We start from the raw sequence: 21115 nt of genomic DNA on the forward strand, positions 1-21115 counted from the left end.
TCTCAACTCCAGCCCTCATGCACTCTGCCGCCTCTAAATCGCATTAGGCAGGCGCTGACAGTTCCCCAGCCGGATGCTGGTAGATGCACAGGCACCTCCCACGCTCAGCTAATGCAACTAACAAGCGTGAAGAGACCTAATTAGTGCACAGGAAGACTAATCACAGATCAGCAACTGGTGCAGACTGAGAGAGGTGTTAAGCCCCAGGACGTATGGGGAATAAACCAGTAGACCAAACAGAGGCTTTTCTATGGTTCAGCTGAGGGTTGTTTCAGTGGCAGGTTTGAGACTTATGAACCTAGTGCAATTTAGCACTGAGAACTCAAGATGACTAACGAGCTGTAGAGGACAGATGCCACAGTGATGGATGCGAGGTAGACAGACCGGGTGGATGGAGGAAGGATGGTTACCTGGCTATCACAGGTGTCTTGGCTCACACATGGGAACAGGTGCTCAACCCGGCGGATTCTTGCTCCTCATTAATTTGGGAATAGGAAAAACTTTTCCTCTGGGCAGACTGGTGAGGTTCTTGGAGTGATGGTGGATTGTCTTTCCCCGGAGCATGAAGTGAGGATCATCCATCAGGATCAAATGGCTCATTCCCATACGAGGATCAATTCCCTACAATTGCAGGCTGCAGGGGCTGGACAGAGGACACAGGTAGAGCCCCCCCATCTCTCTCTGAAGCAATGGTATGGGCGGCAGCTGGAGACAGGATACTGGAGAGCATGGACCTTGGTCTATGGCAGTTCCTAGGTTCTCCTTCTCCTGTTCTGTGTATATGCCTCGCTTTGAAGAAGGCCGCTTTGGCTGACACAGCAGTGGCCAGAAAGCGTCCGGCTCCATGCATGGGACCTTTATTCCAGACTGCAGCAGGAGGTGGCATTAACCAACCAGAGCTCTTTCATTTTCAAATGGGAGGAGCGGGGAGTGGGATAGGGACAGTCCTTGGACTCTGGCTTTGCGCAGCAGTTAGCCCAATAGGACCTGATCCTGACCGGCAAAAATCCAGGTGAGATTGAAACTGTAGTGATCCTTTCCCCATGTAAACATCCACTTTAGCACCCTGTGGTTCTTTCTTTGCACACCCCACACTCCCATGGCCTGCAGTGGAGGAGAAGGACCTCAGTGGATTGTGTCTTTTAACATTTGATTCCAACGCAGCCGATTTGGTCCATGGACCTTTCGGGAATCCATGGACCAAAAATCAAGCTAACTATGCCAAAGATGGTAGCAAACTCGCTAACAGCCCTGCCCAGCTCCCAGCCGCACCAATGAGAGATGTACCTCTAGACCATAACGCGGTCTCTGTTGATGCTGTGCTCTGTCTCCAGCTACAGAGCTCAGAATTGAGCACAGCTCTCTGGTCAGCAGCAGCAGCCGCTCTCCTGGCCTCTGATGAGTCTCATGTTGTCAACACCTGGTTAGCTGCGGGCCTGCAGGGTCTGTGCACCATGCACATTACTGGGGAGAAAACGACAGGGCAGCCATGTCGGCATCTAGTGGCCACAACTCCCAGAAGCACAATACTACTGCTGCTGGTCCGTCAGCTCAAGCACTCGGGGCACCTGGTTCTAGTACAGACGAGCTCAAGAGGCTAGCCCTGCTCTCTCTACAAAGTCTCACTTGGCGGTGCTGCACAGCAGGGTGTGCGTCAGTGGGTGTGGTTGCTAGATAAAGAAAAAAGGCGCTGGAGCAGGGGGGGGGCCAGCTCTATGAATGGGGCTGATTCGAATACCTGGCGAGCTGTCCGGGGCTTGAGGACTTCGGTGGCCAGGGGGTCCGGCCGGGGTCTTCTGCTGGACACGAAGACCCCCTGCTGCTGAATGCACCAAGCCCCCAGACCAGACCCCCCACAACCACCAAATGACCCGAAGTCCCAGACTGGGACTCCCCGCTGCCGAAATGCCGCCGAAGCCCGGACCAGGAACCCCCTGCCAGCCAAAATGCCGGCCGAAGACCTGGAATTAGACCTCCCCGGCCAGGTGAGTTAAAAAATAAAAAAAAATAAAAAAAGACACAAGGCCGGGGCCTCTTAAGTGAGGGCCCGATTCGGGATCGGGGGAATCAGCTTAAAGCCGGCCTGCATTGGAGGTGAAACTCCACCAGAGAGGTCTTGGGCCATCTGCCTGTCCCAAGTCAGGATAAGGAGGAGGGTGGGCGTGGGCTAGCAACTCCACCCCGTAAAGAAAAATCAACCTGACAGAAACGCAACAACAGAGACAACAGAGACTTTTACCCTGGAAAAAGAAGGGTCTTCAACTCGAGATGCATGACGCTGTGGGTGAAAGCGTCGCGAAGCCACTAAGCTGTTACCCTTCTTGCAACCAGGCAGTACCATAGGCACATGAACGTGAGGCCATGTACGGTCAGTGAAAGACGGCGCAGGTGCACAGAGAGATGAGGAGCAACACCTGACCCTATTAGGCATTAGCGAACAAGATGACGAAAGTGACAGAGAGCGATGTTGACAGGAAGCTGTTGCTGTATTCAGACATGAAGAGCGCGACGACCCACAACACAGGAGTAGGTCATGTTGTCCAAGCAGCCAGAGAGCACTGATGTGGGAGGCACATGGTCCCAGATATCACAGCATCCTTCAGAACTAAAATGAAGAGACTACTGCCTCAGAAGGATTCTCCAGATCCGCTGGCCAGACACCATCAGTAAAACCACTCTTGGAGGGACCCGTCACTCCCAGCGAGGAAGAAATCAGAAGGAGAAGTGTTGGATAGGACATACACTACGCAAGCAGCCAGACTAACATCACCAGATAGGCACTGCGGTGGAACCCCAAGGCAGCAGAAAAGAGGCCGTCCAAGAAACACCTGGCGACGCGACCTTCAGGCTGATAGCAAAAAAATGGGCTATACCTGGAACCAGCTAGAGCGAATGGCCCAGGATAGAAGACTCTGGAGATCTGTGGTTGGCGGCCCATACCCCGATTGGGGTGACGGGCATGGGGTGACGGGCATGAGTTAGCTTTGTCTCACTTCAGGGAGTATGCGGTGCGTGTGGGTGTGCCTTTGCTGGAGCCCAAGAAGTGACTGCAGCTTGGCCAGACATACCTGAGCTAGCAGGACAGATGTGGCAGGGCAGGCTGTACAAACGGGCCAGAGACCCTGGGTACCTGCTCACGCTGCTGAAGCCAGAGGTGCTGCAGGTACTGTGACAGAGATGGGAATGGTCTGCCACGTCCTTGGGAGACAGTACCTTTGGGATCCAGTGAATTCAGTGAATGGATTATGTACTATTGTGGGTCAGGGCTGTATGTCACCTCTCAGGGGGAGATGTGACCAAGTGAGACCTGGGAATTCCAAGGACTGTATGACTCAGTGTACCCAACTCCAGTTATGCCAAAACCCAGCCTTTTGAAGCGATGTCTGGAGGAGAGGGTCATTTGTCTGCTGATCACCTGTTACCAAAGGCCCAAGCTGGATAAAGAAATGGCTGCTCTGCTCGGCTGGCATTCCGGTTCTGACTCTGAGACACTTATGAACTTATAACCATGGGAAAAACCCAGCTGTGGGTTTTGAAGGACTGACATCTGCTAGAGCCTGAAGCTGGAGCTGGCGTGACATCTGGCAAGCTTTTTAGCATGTGAGTAGATTCTGTTATTGTTTAATATGTTTGCTCTGTTACGCTTTCAGCATAAGAATAAATGTGCTTGCTTAGAAAGAGTGGGATGGTAACTCGTACACTGGGCATAGCTTCTGGAGAGAAAGCAAAGTGCAGAACTGGCCTTTTTGGCAGTCTCGCTTGCTGCAGATACCACGATGTAGCCAGGGAACTGTGTAGCCTTGAAAACCCCCGGTCAGGAGGGAATGAGATGCGAGTCTCTGCCCAAGAGAGATGACAGCTCAGAGTCTAGAGCAGGTTCCTGGAGGGACCACAAGGGGGAATACAGATGCAGTTGCCTGAAACTATGACATCCACACTGCAATTTTTAGCAGTCCTAGTGCAGGTATGTCTACATGAGATGTAATCACCCTTTGGATTGTTGTGTAGACACACCCCGAGTGTCACAGCTGTTCTGTGCTGGATGGAACGTCTGGCGCTGAATGCGTACAGTTGAGAGGGAGACACTGGCCTGTGTTGTTAATGACCATGGTGCATTGGAGTTCTCTGCTCTCCCAAGAATCGGGTATCGCTCACCTGGACTAGAAAAGCCGTGTGATCGCACAAAGCAAGGCCTGGTTACTGGGAAGAGATAAAAGGAGCACGGTGGCAGGAAGTTGTCTATATAAAACCATTCAGTGGCAGGAAGTTGTCTATATAAAGCCACTCGGCTAACCTGGTTGGGTGAAAGTTTGTTCAAAATGCTCTAAATTGAGCTCCCACTAAGAGGCAGTTTCTGACTTTCCCATCCCCCGGTTTACTCTCTGGTGTTGTGATATGTGCTGTAATTTGCCCAGCACTTAGAGACAGCTTTGATCTGAGAGGTGCCACTGTCTAATTACAGCCTGCATTGTGCTGCTGTATTGTACAGAAAGACTCCTGAGGGCTCGCTGCTCTCTGTGCATCTGAACTTATCCAGGACGCTGCGCGCTGGCTCCGCCACACTGCAAGGCTCTGCTTTTTAAAGTAACTCGATGTAATCATTGTCCTAAGAATACATAATTACAGGTCTGGCCCTTTAAGATCCCTCCTGTCCTACAGGAACTCAGTGTTCTTCACCCTGCATGGGCTTTAAAGGGACAGGTCTCTGTTTTTCAGATTTCTCTAAGTGGGAATTTTCCCTATCTGGGTGTGGAAAGTCAGAGCCACCATGATTATGGAGTAGAATAATGACCCCAGCATGTGTCATCAGCCGGATTTGAACCCAAAATCTTCAAGTACTGCAACACAGAGCGCGACCACTTAAGCTAAAGGAGTTGCTCCATTAGTAAGTAGCAGTAACAGGCTGTTATCTACTAAGGGCCAGCCGCTAAAGGGGAATGCAGCACACACTCTGCCAACATGTTACAGGATTAGCTGGCTACCTTCCCTCTCGCCCCCAACTTCTCCTGCTCCTTTGTAATCCTGCAGCACCAGAGCAAAGCAGGGTGAATTCTGACATTACCCACAATATTTGCCAACATACATGATTCTCCCAAATTTGCATTAAAAACATCAGGTGTTCTTCCCACCCTGCCCCGTTGTGATAATTGGGCCTTCAAATTTACCCTAGTGCTGAGCTCAACTGTGAAAAGTTAATGAAATGTCACAATTACATATCAGAGGGGTAGCCGTGTTACTCTGGATCTGTAAAAGCAGCAAAGAATCCTGTGGCACCTTATAGACTAACAGACGTTTTGGAGCATGAGCTTTCGTGGGTGATACCACTTGTTTGGTCATGTGGGTATATCACACGAAGCTCATGCTCCAAAACTATCTGTATAGTCTATAATGGGCCACAGGCCTCGCTGGATTTACAAATTACTATAAACCAGCAGTAAAAGGGAAAAGTGAGACTAGACCCAACGAGCAAAACAAAGCCTCCTCTATCTCAGTCAAGCACTGGTGTTAAAGGTGGTGGCTGTGAACATGAAAAGTGGGGAGGAAATCAGGAGCAAGTGGAGTGGTGTCACAAATTAGCCTAAATGGTGGCAAAAGCTGAGGGGGAGGGCTATTGGGCCACCACTCCGTTTGTTGGTCTCTTAACAGATAAGAGAAAAATTGGCTACTGATAGGAAATTTCCCAGAATGGCCGCCACTACCTACTATCGTCCTGGGACCTGGACCTCCATCCTATACCTGGAGAGATTTCCAGGCACAGGACGGAGAGGAACCCATACTCACCCTCCATGCTCAATCCCAGCTCCAGCAGCTAAATCCCAACCTCCACCTTGGGTGTTAATAAACACTCTCTCTTCTCATCTCATCTCCCTCGACACACCCCCCACCCCCCTCATTTCTTTTCTTTCTCTCTTCATTTTTCCTTCTATCAAGGGTCTGGCTAGCCAGCTTGAGCAGCGCATTCTTGTGAAACATGACCAGAAAGCGGCAGCTAAAGCATGCCCCCACCCGGCCCGATCTGGAACAATGTTGCCAGATCTTGGGTGCTGTAGAAAGAGCCATGTGTGGGCCTGTGTTGTGAAAATAGCAAGTGAGGGTCAACACAACAGCATATCGCGGCCAAGCCCTAAGTTTCAGACATTGAAGTCAGAGCCAGATCCACAGTCACGAGCTTGGCTGGAAATAAACTGAGGTCAAGAACCATGAGTCAGCCCCCGGGTCAGGCTACCAGGGGTCAAGATAGGAGGCAGATTGGACAGATCAGGTACCACATGCATTGGAAGTGGGGTGCACACACAGTTCACCAAGAGCAGGCTACAGCCCTGTTCAGATATCTTCCTCTGCTTCTGTAACACTGACAGACCCCGGTCATCAGCAGGCGGAATTGAACCTGGGACCTCTGAAGCTAAATGCATGAGCCTCTACCGCATGAGCTAAAAGCCACATAGCTCTTTGCTAAGGCTGTAGAGCAGACTCATTAACCTCTCTCTCTAAGTGGTCTCAGTGCTACTAGATAGGACATTACACCATACCCAGGAGGTGCGTGGGTTACATCCTTCCCCTTGCTGAGGAACCACGTCCCAAGCTCAGAGACTTCCCAGTTGAAATCCCAGACGAGCCCCCACTTGTAAAACCAGCGGCAGGACTAAACCTGGGAACCTCTGGAGCTAAATCCATGAGCCTCTCCTGCATAAGCTAAAAGCCTCACGGCCCCTAGCTAAGGCTGTAAAGCAGACTCGTTAATCTCTCTCTAAGTGCTCTCAGCAAAAACAATGACTGAAATTTATTTGGGCATAAGCTTTTGTCGGTAAAACTCACTTCATCAGATGCATGGAGTGGACAATACAATATTTCCCACATAAATCTGTTAGTCTCTAAGGTGCTGCAAGGACTCCTCATTGTTTTTTTGCTGATACAGACTACTCACGGCTACCCCTCTGAAATAAGTGGTTGCGGTGCCACTGGATGAGACAGAACACCACACCCTGGAGGTGTGTGGGTTACACCTGCTGCTGGCTTAAATAGGGCCAGCAGGCTGATCAGCTGCCCTGGGACTCTGCCACTCGGACCTCAGGGGCAGAACCACTGGAGCTGGGGTTCGTGCTTCCCAGGTAAGCAATTGTCGGCAGGCTGCCCCTACGGGCCCAGGGTCAAGCTTGTGCAGACAGAAGCTGCATTTTCTCTCTTGCCTGTTCTTTTCTTTCCCCTTTTGTGTTTGGCTTCTTAAGAAACAGGGTTAGACTTTTAACAACCTCAGCAACAACCCCGGCTCCAGCCCACTTCAGTTGACCTCTCTGTGCCCGCAAAGCACAGTCATCCCCATACACAATACCATCGAAGAGACTGTCAAACCAGGACTGGTTTTTCCTGCTAAAAACTCTCTCCAGCTAACGGGAGTGAGGTCGGTCATTGAAATGAAAGCCTACTTTCATACGCTACATTCCAAAGGCTTTAATTCTTTTCCTTCTGTTCTGTCTCTTTAATAAAAGGTTAAAAGGATGGAGAATGCTGTGTTTGCTATGGCGCTAAGCAGGCTGAGGTCTCTGTTTGCCAAACCCTGAACTGCTTCAAACTGCTCCATGTTGGATCATTTCAGAGCCCTTAATTCTTTGGGCCAGTCGGTTCCATCTAAATTAATGCAACAGCCCCCACTGTAACGCCCACTGGCCTTCAGGCTCCATGTGTTAGTCATTCCTGGAGGCTGGAGCTGCGGAATGCTGCTGTTTAAAATTCCCACTGATGCCGTGTGTCAGCCTGGGGAGTGGGTGTCGGAGAGGTGAGCCAGCCCTGAACTGCGGAGGACTCGGCACCAGGATGCGGCACCGGCCAGGGTCAGCTCTAACGCCTTGTCGGCCTGGCTGCTTCTCCCCATCTGTCTCTGCACAGCAAAGTGCGCTACAGAACATCATGAGTTCTGCGGCTGGTGCGCTTCCACCAGGGCTGCTGTTGCAGGAAGGAGACAGGTGGCTTCCTGCAGCCGGGACAGGGCACCTGGGTAGCAGCGGCCTGGCAGGCAGTGCGGACATGCTTCTCTGCGCCGTCTGCAGCATGAGGCTGGCTACTGTGAGGGCCACTCCCTGCTGCTCCCTGTCACTTCAGGGCCCCATATGCAGATGTTCCCCTGGGGCAGCAGCCTGCAGGTTAGCCTGGGGCAGGGAGTTCTCATAGTGCAGCCTGCAGGCTCTGCCCCCCACAACCCCCGTGTCAGGTGCTCACCTTCCTCCGGTTCTCAGTTCTAACAGAACTAATCATTTAAGTCCAATCTGATTGGCTGCTCTGCTTTGCCCCTAACTCCAAGAGCCAATGAGATTTCGCAGAGCCGAGCTACCACAACCAATGGCTTCCAAAGCATCAATCTGGTTCTCTTAGTCAATCTCTCCCCTCCCTCCCCACCCCGGAGTGCAATCTTACTGTTGGCAGAACCTGCGCCTTTGCCCCCTACCCAGTCTAGAAAGGTTTCTGATTGGCTGGGGTTTTACTGGCCATCAGCCCAGAGCTGCCTGGAGGAGGTAAATACCAGTGTGAGAATTTACCTGCAGTTGATAGGAAAAAACATCCCTCAACATTGTATTTAAAAATGCATGACAGCAGCCCTGCCTTGGCACAGAGCCTGCCTCGAGTTCAGATCTCAGTGTCTGGCTGCCGCTGGCGGATGAAGACCTGGCCTCAGTGATACGCATCTTTGTCACTTCTCGGCTGGACCACAGCAAGGCAGTACATCTGACCAGGAAGCCATCGGCGCTTGGGCAACTCCGACTTGTACAAAACGCTGCAACGTGTCTCCTCAACAACCTAGGCTACTCTGCCCCCTCCACCGGCTTCCCACAGAATAGCCAATCAAGTCCAAAGGCTTGGTCCTTATCCATGGTGTCATAAGTAGATAGGTAAGGTAAGGGTTAATTTTCTTTTGCCTGTAAAGGGTGAACAAAGGGAACCAAACACCTGACCAGAGGACCAATCAGAGAACTGGATTTTTTTAAAAGTCAGGGGTGGGAATTGTGTACTCTAGGTCTTTTGTTTGCCCAGCTATGAGAACACTCCTAACTCCTATTTCTTTCTAATATTTTTTCTATCAAAGTGTGATACAAAGCCAACAAGGCAAACTGTTATTGGTTTGTGTCGTATTACAAAGTGTGTGATGTGCTGGACTGGTTAATTTGGCTCTCTTTAAATCAGACGGTTATTCATATTTCTTATAAGCAGAGCCGTATTGATCTCTTAATGCAGTAATATTGTTTTGTATTTCTTTCTTTTTATATAAATCTTTTTTAAAACTGGCTGAGGTTTGGGTTTGCTCCGGTGAGCACAGGAAGGGGGGAAAGTCTCTTTAATATCTTACTAATTGAATGCATTGCCTCAGGGGAGGTGATTTCCTCTTTGTTGCCTTCTAAGAGTTAATACGTGCATCGCCCAGCTCACCCAGGAAAAGGAGGGGAACTGGGGAGCAGATAACGAGAACAAGGGAAAAGCTGTGTGTGCGTTGAGATGGGAGACCCAGGGGTCTTCTGCGGGGTCCCCAGGGAAAGGTTGGGTGAGTCGGTAACTAGGAACCCTAAATAGTCCTCAGTTGGTGGCAGCGAGCTAAAATCCAAGCTGGTAGAAGCTTGGGGAGATCCACAGTAAACACTCATGATTGTACGCTAAAGTCCATTGAGACAGATTTACCACACATGGCCTGACCAGATATAAATCTAACAAAGCTCTGGGATGAATGCTCCTCTGCACTGAGCTCTCACACGGGAAAAGCTCATCCGCAGGAGAGAGAACCTTCCCGAGGGTGGTCAGGGACTGCAAGACTCACCCAGGAACCAAGGACCTCCCACTCCGCCACTTTCCGCCCAAGTGGAAGCGACCGCATTCTCGACATACTTCTCTAATACAACACAAGGAAACGTGGGTGTGTACATATTCCAAACCAAGACCCCTCCACATGGAGAAGAGGACAGAATGTAGTCTGTGGCTTCAAGCATGGTATGCTGACAGACCCCAGTCGTTGGTGGCAAGATCAGCACCGGGGACCTCTGGAGCTTTAGTGCATGAGCCTCTTCCATGAATGACTAAAAAATCAACTGCATCATTGGTTAAGCTAAGCTGAAATAGAGCGAACCAGACTCATTTACTTCTTTCTCTCTAAGTGTCTTTGAGTGCCACTAGATGGGACAGAACACCACACAAAAGTGTGTGGATTACACATGACTGGAGTAACATAGATGTGTCGGCTGGAAAGAGACCTTCGAAGAATCACAATGCACAAGCCCCTGGGTCTGAGCAAGGCACAACTAAACCATAAGTCCATCCTTGAACAAGTGTTTGTTCAAAACCCAGTTACTATAGAAAACTCTAGTTAGGGATTGCACAGCCTCCATTGAAAGTCTATTCCGAGTTTAGCTCCCTAGAGCTAGAAAACTGTTTCCTAAAGATTAGTCAGAATCCATGGGCCCGAGAAGCCAGTCCATATACCACCTGGGACATGCAGATTACCCACATCACCACAAGAGCGCATATATAGTATACCTCCACGGAGCCCGTGGAGATGAGGCACTGCAGGAAGTTGCCCAAAGGCATCAGAGGGACAGCGCCCCGCCACCTTTTGATTGGCCATGCTCATATTCACCCTGAGAGTGCCCAGGCAGTTGTCTTTGACTTGGGCCTGTTGGATGCCAGTCTCTGAGCTCCAGCCTGCCTCTGATCTGGTTTCCTGCCTATTGATAATCCCGCTCTAGCAATAACCTGAATCCTGGGCTTCGCTGGCTGCTGCCTAGTGAGCTGTCCATTGACTGTCTGGCAACACACATCTCAGCTGTGGCTCTAGGCCATTACTGGACAGATTCGCCACCAAGGGCTCATCATGCTGATTAGAGAGGCCAGTTGCCTCCCATGTCTTATATACGACACGTCCTGTATACATCCGAAGTGAAGATTAGCCCTATTTAGCAAATGCATCCACCACGTGACATCATATTATCATTTGGACCCACTGCAACCCTCAGATCTCAGCTGTCATTCGGCCTGCCTAGCAGTTATCCCCAGTTCCGTTATTTGCATTATTTATTTCTTTTTAAGTGCAGTGTGTAAGTGAAAAGCTAGACTCCATATAAGGTGCGAGTGCTCAAGAGCTACACGAACCAGAAATGTACGATCGTTCCCCCACATACTCAGCCTAAATCTTCCTTGCTCAATTTCTCAGTCCCTCCTAGTAACTGCTGACTGAAGATTGGACTAATGGTCAGTGTGCAGGCCAGGGAGTCAGAGGGAACAGAGCTCTCATCTTAAGATGCCTTTCACGCGTTACCCAGAGGCCTCAGTCACCACCAGCTCTCTGCCTGTGTGCTGCTCGTTCTGGGCCAATCCCCCAGAGTTATTAACCGAGCTAGCTTTATATATCAACTCTGGTTTCCGTGCCGCATGACGCAGCTAAACTGAAGCAAACTAAAGATGGAGATGATGCTTGTCAAGCCGCGGGAGCGCTTAGAGGAGGGCTAAATCTTGTGGTTGCTCAGCAACAAAAGGCACCTGCCTGATCACTGTGGATTGCAAACTCAGGGTCCTCCTACAGTCAGTGCTGCTCCACGCCTCTCAAAATAGGTCAGCCCCTCCTCTGAGATGCACACTGTTCAAGGTTTGAATTTGGGTGGCCGCCCACCACCACCTCCTCTTTGAGGTGCCCATTTGTTCTCCAGAATCCTCACCTTTCATTCTCTGGTCCTCATGGTTATAAACTAAACCTTCGGAGTCTGACCTGAGTGTAACCAATGCAGCGATGCCTGCCTGAGTCTGCAGCAGCCTGAAGCAATAGCTCAGAGGGGACAACTGCCCCTGTTCATTACGGAGGGGCGGCAGTGCAGATGCCCAGCGGCGATGGTCACAGTGTGAAAGGGAAGGCACCTGTGACTGACTGCCTAATGCCCGAATGGCTGCAAGGGAAGGCACCTGGGATCAATGAACTGCTGAGGACTGAAAGGGAAGGGCCTTATAAAAGAGGGAATCAGGCGGAGGGCTGCTGACACAGAATGATGTGAGGTCTGAGCAAGGATTAACCAGAGAACTGCTGAAGAAGTAGCTGGGAAAAGGGTTAGAAGAGCAGATCTGAGCAGGAGCTACACAGGCCTCCTGCAAAGTCCTTGGCCAGGGGAAGGGTTTGGTCCCAAAAGCCGGAGAGCTGGAAAAGACCGAGGGCCAGAGAGAACAGACGCCAAGGTGGTAGGAAAGACTTCAGATGGGAAGGGCTGAGGGTGGAGAGCCAAGGCAGGGAAGAGATGCAGAGACCAGGAGGAGAGGCGGAGCAGAGAAGCCTCAGGACTGAGCATTGGTTATATTAGATGCCAGTAAATAAGACCCTGGGCAAAGGGCATTACTGGGCAAATAAAGTCTGTGGGCAGTTTATTGAAGAAGCCCAATGAGGTGGGGGGAGAAGGGGGACCAGAGGCAGGCCTGGGGCAGAATCACACCTGGTCAGCAGAGGAAGCTGTGTTTATAGTGATTGTTTTAAAAAAATATCACTTCTGTTAACTATTTCCCAGCTGATCAAAGCAGGTACAAGAACAGAGGGCGGGTGGCGTTTGAGGATCTACACATGCAGCATCTCACTTCGGCCCTCTGAGGGGGTGGTTATTTAGGAGAGGCAACTACTTTCCCCCATCCCCACCTTCCCTCGAGGAGGAGGGAAGCCCCAGGAGCCTAGCAGGGTATGGAAGCCCCACAGGGGGGCAGCCACGACTAGGGCCTGAAGTGGGACATTCCAGTTGCACAGTTGGGGGATCCACACCCATATGGATCCGCAGGGCACCCAAGAGCATATTTTGAACATCTGCACAACAGAGCGTCTCACGAGGCTGGAGCCTGGTTTGTGGGCAGAGCTTGGAAAGAACCCGACTCCCCCTGACCCCCAATTCAGTTCCTGTGTCCCTGCCTCTGCCGTTCCTGACCCCTAGGTTTGACTGGGGCAGCGGGCGCTAGCTGGGACTGACCACAAAAGCCCCCCAGAAGCTCAGGCTAGTCCAGACTGCAGCTGCCCACCTTCCGAGCAGACTGGCAGCAGACTATCACCCCATACACTCCTACCGCTGTGCAGCTGCTAGTCGACACTCAGGTGAAATTCAAGGTGCTGGTCGCTCTCTACAAAGCCCTCCCCTCCCCTGCGAGCGCTGGAAGCCCTGTCTTGATGGGGAGGCATATTGTTATCCAGGCTTCTCCCACTGCTAGGGTCAATCAGCTCCCCAGGCCAGTGTGTATCCAAGGTCTATACCAGTGTCTCTCAACCTTCCCAGGGTACTGGACCCCCTGCAGAAGTCGGACTTGTCTTGCATACCTCAGGTTTCACCTCACTTAAAAACAGCCTGCTTGCAAAATCTGACATAAAAAGACAGAATTGTCACAGCACTGTGACTGCAAATAAACATAAAATGAAGCAATTAGATTATCAATACTGTACTTACATTTCAGCGTATGGTATATAGAGCAGTATGAACAAGTCACTGTCTGCATGGAATTTTAGTGTGTACTGTCTTCACTAGTGCTTTTTATGTAGCCTGTTGTAAAACTAGGCAAATATCTACAGGAGTTGATGTACCCCCTGGAAGTCCTCTGCGTACCCCAGGGGTACTTGTACCCTGGTTGAGAACCACTGGTCTGTACAGCTGCAGGGTGAAGGGTTTAGCTCTTCCAATGTGGCATATTAACACGACTCACGCCATGTCATGGTGACATGCTCCTTATACACACATGTAACCTGTCCAATTGCCCTGGCCCCCTTCCCATCACATCTCTCCCCTCACTGTGGCTCAGACCACCACCCAGCCTCAAATAACTGGTGCATTTCATCATGCTAGTCATTCCCTCTCCCAGGAAAGGGAAAGTGTTAAATTGACAGCCGAAGACAAAATAAGAGCAGACCCAACACCTACCCCAGCAGCGACCCATCAGACGCCTCTTCCCCACAAGATCCTTTCTGCATACCGCTCCCTTAGCTCACCGGCTGTCGCAGCAGGGTGAGACGCAGCGTAAGATCCAGAGACTGATAATCTACAATGCCCAGCTAGTCCAACCCCTTTGCCCCAAGGCAAGCTTGTTCCCTTCCCTCTGCGCTCTCTATCCAGTCCAGCTGCAAGAGGCTCCTCCACCACTTATACTGGGAGTTTATTCCACATCCCCGTAGATTTCACAGCTAGGAAGGGTTTCCTGATGTTCAGCCTAAATTCTCCTCAGCTGCATTTCACCTTCAAGGGAGAGCTCATCCTCCCTCCCTCCCAATCTCACAGCTCTGTTTATTTTGGGCTGCATCTCTGAAATAAATGCTGGTAATTGGAGCGAAGGCTGCTGAGTCGTTGTGCCAAGATCCGAGGTGTGGGCTGGGTTCTCCTTTCTCTTCTCACACCAGGCCAGGCTCCGTGTCACACTGCTCTGCTTGTCTGACCGGCCCAGGGGAGCTGGAGGTAGCTTCTTGTGGGTCCTAGCGACACTGAGCTCCCTAGCGTGATCCTACCTCCCCGGGATGAGGGCTGTGCTGGGTAGCATGTCTGATGGTTACCAGCCAAAGGCTGGAGCAAACCCAACCCATTTATAGAGTCATCTCCCCTCATCCAGGCTAGAGCACTGGACTGGGACTCAGGAGACCTGGGTTTTATTCTGGTCTCAGCCACTGGCCTGCTGGGTGACCTTGTTTCGTCCCTTCTTTATGCCTGTTTCCCCATCTGTAAGGAGGGGAAATGACACTGACCTTTGTAAAGCGCTTTGAGATCTGCTGATGGTCAGAGCTAGGCACTATTATTTATTTTGGACGCCCTTCGATGCATCACTTCCTTGGGGAACCCCTGACTCTGAAGGAGGGAGAAGGATGGGCAGGGACCAGCTACAGGGACCAGACGTGGAAGCTGAAAATCCCAGGGTGGAAGATACTTTCCCTCCCCCTAGGGAAGCTGGTCTCTTGAAATATAGCAGCCCTGATTTCAGTCACCCCTTTTGTGCACTTGAGCTAGTGATCGGGGAGGAGGGGGCTTTCAGCAACCTTCACGGTCCCCATACCCTGGAGCCTAGACGTGACTTCCTGCAGCAATGCTCTCCAGCCATACCCCATCCACCGAGAGCTGGGGACACCCCCGTTCAGGCCATTTCTGCCCCCTTTCATTGCCAGGGCAGCATAAGAGGACGTGAGGGCCTGGGTCTAATCCCCTCCCAGCAGGCCAAGGCCCTCCCTACACATCCCTTATATCCGCGGAGCATGGCTCTCCTGCTGCATAGGCCCTGTCCAGTTGCCGGGCTGGGCTATCTCCCTGCGACTGTCTGGCTAGCAGGGTGACCCAGGGCTTGTGAGCATGGGGCTAGGAATGCCCCTGCTTTCCCCTTCATCCCTTGAAATGCCCTGCACATCCCCACTTGCTCTCCCCGTCACCCCGGGGAACCAGCTGACCACTGGGAAGCCGAACTCCCCAGCTCCAGTTTGACTCCGGCACTGACCAAGAGTTCCTGTGGGGTGGCTGTATGGGGCAGCACAATGATTGTGCTGGGCCCCAACCCAACCCAACCCAACCCAACCACTGGTGGGCACCTCAATACCCGTTACCATGGATTGCTCCCCCTGACAAGCTCAGCCCCTGCTGCATTCACCCTGCAACCCGCCCCCATCCTATGTATATTTCTGCCCCCACAGTGGTATCCTTCCTCCTGCTCTGGCCTTCCAGGGCCCCTCGCACAATCCCTTGAGCTAGCTGAGGCAGCGGCGCAAAGGATTCTGGGATGCACCTAAGCCCCACCGCTGGTACAGAGGGGGCCCACCCTGGCAGAAACCCTGGATCCAGAGAAGGGCCATTTGGGGAGTCCCCACGCCTGTCCCAGGGTCAGGGGCACCCATGGGGCCTGTGCTGAAGGCTGCCCCAGCAGCATCCAGTCCCCCTCAGGGCTAAGTCACAGAGTAGAAAGCTTACCCTGTGGCTGCCCGTGCCCTGGTCTGCAGATACCCAGAGGATATCACTGCCCAGGGCTCCTCTCACCAGCACTAAATCCAGCTCTGGACACACCCAGGGTCAAAGCCAGCCCGGCTGGTACTCCACTGACAGCACCCTCTTGTCCTGGGGGCTGACCCTGGCCCATCACTATTTGCACCCCAGTGGCAGAGTCTGACTCGCCCCAGTCTGTCCTCCCGCTGTCCTAGTGGCACCGGAGTGGCCAGCACCAGCCGAGCTCATGCACACATCTGGCAAAGGGCCCCAGAGTCCAGGGCAGCCTGAGAAAAGTGCCACTTACTGTCGAGGTGGCTGTCTCCGCTTGCTTCGCTGCCTCTCCCTCTGCCAAACCTGCTGTGATCGAACAGACACTTCCTTCCTTCTCGCACAAGCGTGCAGAGGAGTTTGCATATTGCAAAGGCGGCTGGTGCAGCCGCAGCATCCGACGCACAAGGAAAACCTCCCTGCATGAGGGGAAGGAGACAAGCCTGACAGCTGCAAAACCTGCTCCCCTACCTCAGCCAGGTGGGCCTGCGTTGGGGAGAGCCAGAAGCTCCCTGAATGGGCAGTTCCTCGAGTCTTTCTTTATCCCCCTTTCCTTTGGCACTTCCTTTTCTCTTCCTGGGCAGCTCACCCTCGCTTCCGCTTCTCCAGCATTCTTGGAGGGAAACTGCCCCACACACACAAACACACACCAGTCTGGCTTCTATCTGCCTTCGGCCTGCCCATGTAGTGGGCAAAGCAGACCGGTTTCCATTCAGTTCACCTGTGCTTCCAGCCACCAGGGCCTAGCTGGGCACGTAGTCAGCTAGCTGTATCTTGGCCAGGGTTAGGACACGTCTTTAACCCCAGTCCGCACAGGCTGGCCAAACGATGCCTGAAACCTGTTCAGCTACCTTTTGCTACCGGCCCTCCACTCAGTGTCATGAAGATCCTACCGCTGCCACGGATCTGCAAGGCTTGAAATCAGGCTGAGATTCAGCCAGGCTCCTGGGACATGAGATGGACCCGCAGTGATGCTAGAACAGTTCCAACAGCTTTCCTGCAGAAAGGTTAGCCCAGTAGTTGGGGGGAGGGGGGTTAGTCTACATTTCTGTAGATCTGGGTTCAAGTCTCTGCTTGCCACAACTTTCAAGTATGACCTTGGGTGAGTTGCTCCATTTCTCTGTGACTCAGTTCCCCATCAGTACTGGGGGATAATGTTGCTGAGAGGATAAATATATCAATGATGGTACAGGAACCCTACCAAACAATCAGTGGGGTCACTGGACGATCAAGGAGGTAAAGGAACACTCAAGGATGATAAGGCCATTGCAGAGAAGCTAAATGAATTCTTTCCATTGGTCTTCACTGCAGAGGATGTGAGGGAGACTCCCACACTGAGTTATTCTTATTAGGTGACAGACCTGAGGAACTGTCCCAGATTGAGGTGTCAATAGAAGAGGTTTTGGAACAAATTGGTAAATTAAAGAGTAGTAAGTCACCAGGACCAGATGGTATCACCCAAGAGATCTGAAGGAACTCAAATGTGAAACTGCAGAACCACTAACTGTGGTATGTAACCTATTACTTAAATTAGCATCTGTACCAGATGACTGGAGGAGAACTAACATGACACCAATTTTTTTAAAAAAGATCCCAGAGGTGATCCTGGCAATTAAAGGTCAGGGGTAAGCCTAACTTCAGCACCAGGTATATTGACTGAAAACTATAGTAAAGAACAGAATTAACAGACACAGAGATGAACATGATTTGTTGGGGAAGAGTCAACATGGCTTTTGTAAAGGGAAATCATGTCTCACCAGTCAATTAGAATTCTCTAACAAGGTCAACAAACATGTGGACAAGGATGATCCACTGGATATAGCGTACTTGGACTTTCAGAAAGCCTTTGACAAGGTCCCTCACCAAAGGCTCTTAAGCAAAGTAAGCTGTCATGGGATCAAGGGGAAGATCCTCTCATGGATCAATAACTGGTTAAAAGACGGGGAACAAAGGGTAGGAATAAATGGTCAGTTTTCAGAATGGAGGGAGGTAAATAGAGGAGTGCCTCAAGGATCTGTATGGGGACCAGTGCTGTTCAACATAGTAATAAATGATCTGGAAAAGGGGTTGAACGGTGGGCAAAATTTCCAGACAATACAAAATTACTAAATCCAAAACTGGCTGTGAAGCATTACAAAGGGATCTCACAAAACTGGGTAACTGAGCAAGAAAATGGCAGATAAAATTCAATGTCAATAAATGCAAAGTAATGCACATTGGAAAACATAACCCAACTACACATACAAAATGGTGGGGTCTAAATTAGCTGTAACCACTCCAGAAAGAGATCTTGGAGTCATTATGAATAGTGCTCTGAAAATATCCACTCTGTGTGCACTGCCAGTTAAAAAAGCTAAGAGAATGTTTGGAACCATTAGGAAAGGGATAGATAATCAGACAGAAAATATCATGTTGCCTCTACAGAAATCCTCAGTATGTTCGCATCTTGAATACTGTATGCAGATCTGGTTGCCCCATCTCAAAAATATTTGTTAGAATTGGAAAAGGTGCAGAGAAGAGCAGCAAAAATGATTAGGGGTGTGGAACAGTTTCCATAAGAGGACAGATAAATAAGACTGGGACTTTTCAGCTTGGAGAAGAGACGACTAAGGGGGGATATGATAGAGGTCTATAAAATCATGACTCGTCTGGAGAAAGAACATAAGGAAGTGTTATTTATCCCTTCACTTAACACAATAACTAGGGGTCACCAAATGAAATTAATAAGCAACAGGTTTAAAACAAACAACAGGAAGTATTTCTTCACACAAAGCACAGTCAACCTGTGGGATGTTGCAAAGGCTAAAAATATAACAGGGGTCAAAAAAGAACTAGATAAGTTCATGGTGGATGGGTCTGTCAATGGCTATTAGCCAGGATGGGCAGGGATGCAAATCTCTGTGCTGGGTGTCCTAAGCCTCTGACTGCCAGAAGTTGGGAGCAGATGACACTGGATGGATAACTTGATAATTGCCCTGGTCTGTTCATTCCCTCTGAAGCAGTTGGCATTGGCCACTGTCGGAAGACAGGATACTGGGCTAGATAGACCATTGGTCTGACCCAGTGTGGCCGTTCTTATGTAGGTACTTCTAGACTGTGATCAAGTCACTCCTTAACCTTCTCTTTGATAAGCTAAATAAACTGGGATCCTTGAGTCTAAGGCATGTTTTCTAATCCTTCAATCATTCTCATGGCTCTTCCCTGACCCCTTTCCAATTCATCAACATCCTTCTTGAATTGTGGAGCCCAGAAAAGGCACAGGATTCCAGCAACGGTCACACCAGTGACCAACACAGAGGTAAAATAATCTCTTTACTCCTACTTGAGATCCCCCCGTTTATGCATCCCAGGGTCACAGTAGTCCTTTTGGCCACAACGTCGCACTAGGAGCTCCTGTTCAGCTGAATATCCACCAGGACCCACAAATCTTTGTCAGAGTCAGAGTCCCCCATCCCATAAGTATGGCCTGCAGTCTTTGTTCCGCGGTGTACACATTTATATTTAGCCACATTGTGTGTCTTGATCACAAGACCCTCCACGGTTCCAAAGGCCATCGCCTCTTTCACTCCACATGCCTGATCTGGGGGTTCGTTCCAGACCCATCTCTGTGGTTCTCTAGCAGGGCTGGAGAGTCCAGGGAGCCCTGAGCGTCAGAAGCACATGAAGACGTTGCGTCGCTCCACCTTGATATGACATTATCACTAGGGCCCTACCAAATTCACAGCCATGAAAAACTCGTCACGGACTATGAAATCTGGTCTTTTGTGTGCTTTACCCTATACTACACAGATTTCACGGGGGAGACCAGTGTTTCCCAAACTGGGGGTCCTGACCCAAAAGGGAGTTGCAGGGGGGTTGCAAGGTTATTTTAGGGGGCTCGCAGTATTGCCACCCTTACTACTGTGCTGCCTTCAGAGCTGGGCAGTTGGAGACTGGAGTTGCTGACAGAGCCCAGCTCTGCAGGCAGCAGCGCAGAAGTAAAGATGGCAATACCATACCAGGCCATCCTTACTTCTGCGCTGCTGCTGGCGGCAGCTCTGCCTTCAGAGCTGGGCTCCCAACCAGCAGCCGCCGCTTTCCAGCTGCCCAGCTCTGAAAGCAGTGCTGCCACCAGCAGGAGCAGCACAGAAGGTAGCCCCCCCTTGCCTTGCGACCCCCCTCACACACACACAACTCCTTTTTGGGTCACAACTACAACACTGACATTTCAGGTTTAAATAGCTGAAATCATGAAATTTATAATTTTTAAAATCCTATGACCACGAAATTGACCAAACTGGACCGCAAATTTGATAGGGCCCTAATTATCACCCAGCAGGGCAAGCACACCGATGTCTTGATACCCAGGTGCTGGCAGATTAGAGGGAGTTCAGGAAAGGGAAAGGAAAATGATCAGGGGCAGGGGTGGGAAGGACTGACTAATGGAGAAGGATTGAAAGAGCTTCCCAATTTGTCTGGCGCTGCTAAGGCATCTGAGGAATGTGAATGCCAAGGTGGTTGTTTCTGGTGGTCGAAGTAGGGGGACAGGAGCAATGGGATGAAATGAAACGGGGAACATTTTGGCTGGAGGTGCAGGCTGGCTAATCAGGCGGGTTTTCTGGGCGCTCCAAGGTGTCTACACTCCTGGCCCTTTGCACACCTGCCGCTCACCATCCTGGGTTCAGGGAGGACCAGGGAGCAACGCGCGGAGTGTGTTTGGGGGCAGGAGTGAGGAAGCGTGGGGAAGACACTGGAGGCCACTCCCTGGTCAGTAGGAAGGGGAAGGGGTGGGACAGCCTCCCACGGGAAGGGACGGAGCGCTCAAATGGCAGTGAGGGAGCCAGGAATCCCAAGGCAGGGAGGAAGCAGCCATGTTCCAGGTACTTCTCATGGAGAGCTCCAAGCTAGATCCACAGAACAGATTGATGCTTCCCAAACTGGGTCACCACACTGCTTCAGGGCCAGATGAAGGAGGGCACAGGGGGGCAGCATGGGTGGAGAAAGCGGCAGGACTGCCGATGGGTGAGACCAGGAGTGGGGAGGTGGGGGAGTCTGTGGGTCAGGATTGAGAGGCGTAGGCAGAGCTGTGAAAAAGGGAAATGGAGACCACTTGCAGCGGCTTCCCATGAAACTATCATGAAGCGCTTCGACACCAA

General features: G+C 51.1%; 1 protein-coding gene across 1 annotated transcript in view; it reads right to left on the reverse strand.

The window, feature by feature from the left end:
• PTK2B (protein tyrosine kinase 2 beta) overlaps positions 1–14351 on the reverse strand; it is an 86531-nt gene extending 72180 nt beyond the window's left edge. Inside the window, exon 1 of the mRNA XM_032790552.2 lies at positions 13902–14351. The gene's annotated coding sequence lies outside the window, so the exon portion shown is untranslated. The remainder of the gene's footprint in view (positions 1–13901) is intronic.
• Positions 14352–21115: the final 6764 nt, after the last annotated feature.

Source organism: Chelonoidis abingdonii, chromosome 3 (genome assembly GCF_003597395.2).
Source record: "Chelonoidis abingdonii isolate Lonesome George chromosome 3, CheloAbing_2.0, whole genome shotgun sequence".
Taxonomy (NCBI): Eukaryota; Metazoa; Chordata; order Testudines; family Testudinidae; genus Chelonoidis; species Chelonoidis abingdonii.